This window comes from Helianthus annuus, chromosome 16, assembly GCF_002127325.2.
Source record: "Helianthus annuus cultivar XRQ/B chromosome 16, HanXRQr2.0-SUNRISE, whole genome shotgun sequence".
Lineage (NCBI taxonomy): Eukaryota > Viridiplantae > Streptophyta > Magnoliopsida > Asterales > Asteraceae > Helianthus > Helianthus annuus.
In genome coordinates this window covers 205,155,427-205,161,318 of record NC_035448.2, presented here as the reverse complement: position 1 = coordinate 205,161,318, position 5,892 = coordinate 205,155,427, and the positions used below count along the sequence as shown (strand labels likewise).

At 32.7% G+C, this 5,892-nt stretch overlaps 1 long non-coding RNA gene across 2 annotated transcripts; it reads left to right on the top strand.

Annotated features, from left to right (window-relative positions):
* Window positions 1–251: 251 nt before the first annotated feature.
* LOC110918355 lies at window positions 252–3,250 on the top strand. Of its 2 annotated transcripts, none has more exons than XR_002581256.1 (3): window positions 252–683; window positions 2,165–2,219; window positions 2,845–3,250. It is a non-coding gene; the product is annotated as an uncharacterized LOC110918355 (long non-coding RNA). The 2 variants fall into 2 exon arrangements; XR_002581255.1 differs by having other exon boundaries at window positions 252–829.
* The last annotated feature ends 2,642 nt before the right edge of the window (window positions 3,251–5,892 follow it).

Sequence of the window (5,892 nt, the reverse complement as noted above, 5' to 3'; positions counted from 1 at the left end):
CACAATATATCTCACACTTCTCACACTTTTAACCTTTTTTACAATAACCTTACCATATATATATATACACACACACACACACACACACACAATGTAAGTATATGAAGAAAACCCTCCTAAATGAGAAAATTTGGTAAACCCATTTAGTTAAGGGGTAGTTTGGTCATTTGTGCATGTTGTACAATTATTTATTTTTCTCTTTTTATGTGCAACTAACACTCTCTCATCTCTCCTCTCTCCCCTATCTTCTTTCTTCTTTCTTCTTCTTCTTTTTGTTCTTCTTCTCTCATCTGTGCAAGAAAAACCCACCAACCTCCCAAATAAACCCACCAACCTCCAAATTTAAACCCACCATTCTCCACCCTCTCTTTCATTTTCAAGATTTTGTGCTGATTGATTGTTACTCGTCGTCAACAACAATTCCAAGATCATCAACGATTTTTAGGCTACAGTTCAAAATCGTTACAGATCCATGTCTGTTCCAAATCTATATAGCGAAGACAATCATTGATTCGGTACGACGGCTATGGTTTTCTCAGGATGAAGGTCTGGTCAAAATCGTTCCAGATCTATGTTCGTCCCAGAATCCAACTTCCGGATGAAGGTCCAGCAAGATCAGAGAGACCCAACAACATGAAAACTCTAGATGATGAAAACTTCAATTACAAGAAAAAAAGATTCAAGTATATATTATTTAGAGGATGGAGAAGCTCTTTCGTCATGGTCAAGAGGAAGATCAAATAGATATGCCTTCAACTTTTTTAGTAAAAATGATAAGTGGCTTTACCTATTTTTCCTTTACATGTTATCTGATATACACCCTTCTCAAGTAAGTTTTTGTTTCAGTTTTTTTTGTTTAGTATTTTAATAAGAAAATCAAGTATTTTGGTGCAAAATCTTTTTGATTTTGTGTGGATTTTGAAAATATAAATGGTAATTTGAGATTGAGATTGAGATTATTGGAGTATTATTCTATTTTTGAAGTATAAGTTTCGCTTTTGGTTGCATTGTGAAATTTAATAAGTTGTGGTACATAAGTGTTGTTACATTGGTTTTAATAAGTTTAACTATAGGAGATTAACATTGATGTACTTTTTTTTGTTCATAGGAGATTAACATTGGTGTTAATAACTTACATCTGGTTTATTTAAGAGATAAAAAGTCATGTTTTTTTTGCTGGCATAATTAGCTACATATGTTACATTTCTGTCAGCTACATTCTGCCAGCTACATTCTAAACTGTATGTCCTATATGAAAACAATTTGTTACACCTATTGAAGAAGGTTTAAATTAGAAGTTTTGCCTATTATAATGTGTCTTCTATGCTGGCCTCTGGTGTAACATGTGTTACCCGCGGTATAACACATGTTACAACATATAGGTCGCATGTGTAACCTGGTTATACATGTTGCATACAGTGTGTTACATGTGTTACACCTAGTGGGTTAGACATGTATACCTATGTTACACAAGTAACATCTTGGTGATACTTCTGTTTACACTCTCTTATCTAACACATAACCTACGTACTTGTTAATGTGGTTTTTGAATCCTTACATGTCTACTTTCTAAAGATGATAAATAACACCCGCCTCACTACTATGTTTATGAGCAAACGTAAGGCACCAAATACTTTTTAGGATCTTGTTTATTTTACAAATAAAAAGCCATGTTTTTTGCTGGCATAATTAGCTACGTATGCTACATTTCTGCCAGTTGTATTCTAAAATGTTTGTCCTATATCTTGTAACATGTGTTACACTTCGAGGTAATATATGTTGTTACAGGGTGTTACATAATTATACTTAACCTAATAGTGAGTTTAAATGCCAAAATGTTTTTAGATGGACTTTGCATGGATAACATATTTTCATTACCTTTATAAACTTTGTAATTTATTCGGATTATATCTCGTTTATTTTACAAATAAAAAGTTACTTATATGCAGTAACAACGTTACATATGTTACTTATAGTTACCCCAACCCTTTTCTGGACACAAAGGGGGCTGCACATATGTAACACATGTATAGCCACATTACACATCTTACGTATAGTTGTTACATGTGTTATATAAAAACTTTACACATGTACACATGTTACATAAGAGATTAATACGTTTAACCACAGGAGATTAATACTGATGTACTTGTTTTGTTCATAGGTGAATGGATGTTTTGTGTTCAAGATGAAGATGGTTATCAAGAAGCAAATCATAGGTAGATTTTTGTTAACTTATGATAGTTTTTGGATCATTTTTATATATTCAAGTTCATATAAAACACTTTTGTTAAGTTTAAGTTTGATTGTATTGTTTTTTTGTAAAATGTACAATCTATTCGTCCCTTTATTTTGTTATATATGTTACATTTTCTGCCAGCTACATTTTTTACGGATACAACCCATTGTTAAATATGTAACGACCAACTAGCTGTCATCTTTGTTTTTGATGTTACACACCAGTACAAAAGGAATGATGACCAACATTTTGTGTTAATCTAGTTAATAATTACTGTATATCCAGGTTACACATGTTAAATAGAGTCGATGCATATTCATACTAGAGGATAGCACATGTATATCCAGGTTACACATGTTACATAGAGTCGTGCATATTCTACACCAGAGGATAACACATGTATATCCAGGTTACACATGTTACATGTATGTGTAACTCATATAACAGACTTTTACATACATGGTGTTACATGTCTTACATAAGTGGTAACATATGTATGCTCATGATATACACGTTACACCCTTATGTTAGAGACTATGGCCAACGACTTTAGTATACACGTGTTAATTTGATTTTTAACCTCTAACATGTCTACTTTTCTACAGATGATCAACTACAGCCCCTCGCTACTACGTTTATGAGACCTCACAAAGAACCAAGCCACGAAATACAAGACACCTATTGTTGACAAGTAATTCCATCCTAGACACCTATTGTTGATAAGCAGTGCCATCCTCTTCTTGCCATGTATAAAACTTTCGATGATCAAGCAGGTTTTTCAGACAAAAAGGCGCAAAACAAATTTGTGATCTTTTACATGTCTAGACGATGTAATAGAATCAGTTATTTTGAAGTGTTTGCACCCTTATAAATTTCCCTCTTTCCATCTGTTTATGTCTTATATTAGGAAGCATCAGTTTTACTGTTTTCTTTCATTGTATATTAGGAATCTACACGTAACACAAGTTACATTTGAAGTGTTTGTACCCTTATAAATTTTCCTTTTCCATCTGTTTATGTGTTATATTAGAAAGTTAAACGTAACACAAATTAGATTTGACACTCCGTAACACAAGTTACTTTTTTTAAATGGTGGGATTATAGCACAAGTTACATATCAAGATCTTCTTACACCTTTTTGTTTTTTTTACTCCATAAATGATGTAATATTGTTGGATTGTACGACACTTTATACTCCTAATGCATGCAACATATGTAACCGTATATTGGTTTAACATATGTCACATCATATTTCACCATCTTTAACTAGTATATTTGTTGTATACTACAAGGGCTCCCCAATGCTACAATTTTTTTTTTCTGTGTATACATTGTCACAGTTAGCATTACCCTACGTAATTATTGCTCCTACCGTTTTTGTAGATCAATTAAGTGATGAGTATGGCGACTTGTCGTTACCTCCACGTACCAATCAAGGTCAAACATTTTCATGTATGGGCTCATATGTTAATGAAGGTTTTGATTGGATACTATCTTTTAATCAATTTCCATGTTTTGGATGTGTTACTCCAAAGTGGATAACACATGTACAACAAAGTTACATATGTTACATAGTGTAGTTATGTGATCTATACCAGGAGGTTACATAGTGTATCCATCACACCTGCACAATTTGTCCAAATTAAGTTACACAAAAAAATGACACTAAATTTCTAACACAAACGAAGTGAAGATTTTAGTTTGTTTTGCCAACATAGAAGACACTTTTGTTAGGTTTCTTTCTAGTTCCAATAATGCCCCTCTTGCGGCTGTATAACAAATGAAAAACACAAATATTAGTAATTATGAAGGCCAACACGTGTAACGTGGCTATACATGTGTTACCCTCTAGTGTAACACAAGTTACAAACATGTGTTACATATCTGCAACCCCTTTTTTGTGTCCAAGAGAGGGCTGGTGTAACTATAATTAACATATGTAACATTGTTACAACATATGTACCTGCTAATTATGCCAACAATAAAAACACAACTTTTTATTTGTTAAATAAACGAGATCATCAACTATTAAATTATGTACTTTCTAAAGGTAATGAAAATGTGATATTCGATTGAAGTTTATACTAGACATCTAACAACCCATCTAAAACAACATTTCAACATTTTAAAAGATATTGATTTGCATTCAAACAACAACTGAGAATATCAAAACCTCAAAATGATTTTAACACAAAAACAAAAACCTGCAAATTACACAAACATTTGCCCACTAACTAGAACACTTTGAGCACACAAAAACATATTAACAACCATTTTATTAAAAAGTCAAGTGTGAAATGATTTTTCAAAATAAAATACTCAAGAGATAGTTGTTTCTCTCTCTAATCATTTATTCAAAATAAAATACTCAAGAGATTTTTCAAAAATCAAGGTTAAAATCATTTTTCAAACTAAAACAGTGGAAAACATTTAAACAACAAACCTGCAACCTAGGGGTTAACGCAACTAGCATCCAGATGTAGAACCGTCCATTACTGGAACACTTTTGTCACCTCCTCAACCACCACCGAGGGTTTAACCTAGCTATGATCTCGATCTCTCCACCACTACCCTTCATCCACCACTGATCGAGCTCGTCGCCACCCGCCTTCATCTTGCTGTCGTGAACTCGCCATTTATTTGCTACTGCGAACAACTTCATTTAGTTTGGTTTCTCATTTCTACTTGAGAGTGAAAGAAATGGGGAAGAAGACACAAAGAAAGAACTTAGATCTAGAGAAAGAATGACATTAATGAAATGAAAAAGAAGGATGAGATTTTCTAGAAAAAGTGGGTGTGGATGTGTGAGGAAGAAAGAGAGACATTTTGGTTATACCAATAATACCCTTTGATCCACTTTTTGTACTTTAAAGATATTTAATTTAAACCAAAAAGGCAACAAAAACTAGGAGCCATTGATCAAAGATAATGGATGGTGAGGATGAGATTTACTAGCCACGTTTATGGGCAAATGTAAGGCACGAAATACTTTTTATGATCTCGTTTATTTTACAAATAAAAAGCCATGTTTTTTGCTGGCATAATTAGCTATGTATGTTACATTTCTGCCAATTGTATTCTAAATTGTTTGTCCTGTATCTTGTGACATGTGTTACACTTGGAGGTAATATATGTTGTTACAGGGTGTTACACAATTATACTTAACCTAATAGTGAGTTTAAATGCCAAAATGTTTTTAGATGGACTTCACATGGATAACACATTTTCATTACCTTTATAAACTTCATAATTTATTCGGAATATCTCATTTATTTTACAAATAAAAAGTTACTTATATGCAGTAACAACGTTACATATGTTACTTATAGTTACGCCAACCCTTTTTTTGGACACAAAGGGGGCTGCACATATGTAACACATGTTTGTAACGTGTGTTACACTAGATAGGTAACACATGTATAGCCACATTACACATCTTACATAGAGTTGTTACATGTGTTATAGAAAAACTTTACACATGTACACATGCTACATAAGAGATTAATACGTTTAACTACAGGAGACTAATACTGATGTACTTGTTTTGTTCATAGGTGAATGGATGTTTTGAGCTCAAGATGAAGATGGTTATCAAGAAGCAAATCAATGGTAGATTTTTGTTAACTTATGATAGTTTTTGGATCATTTTTATA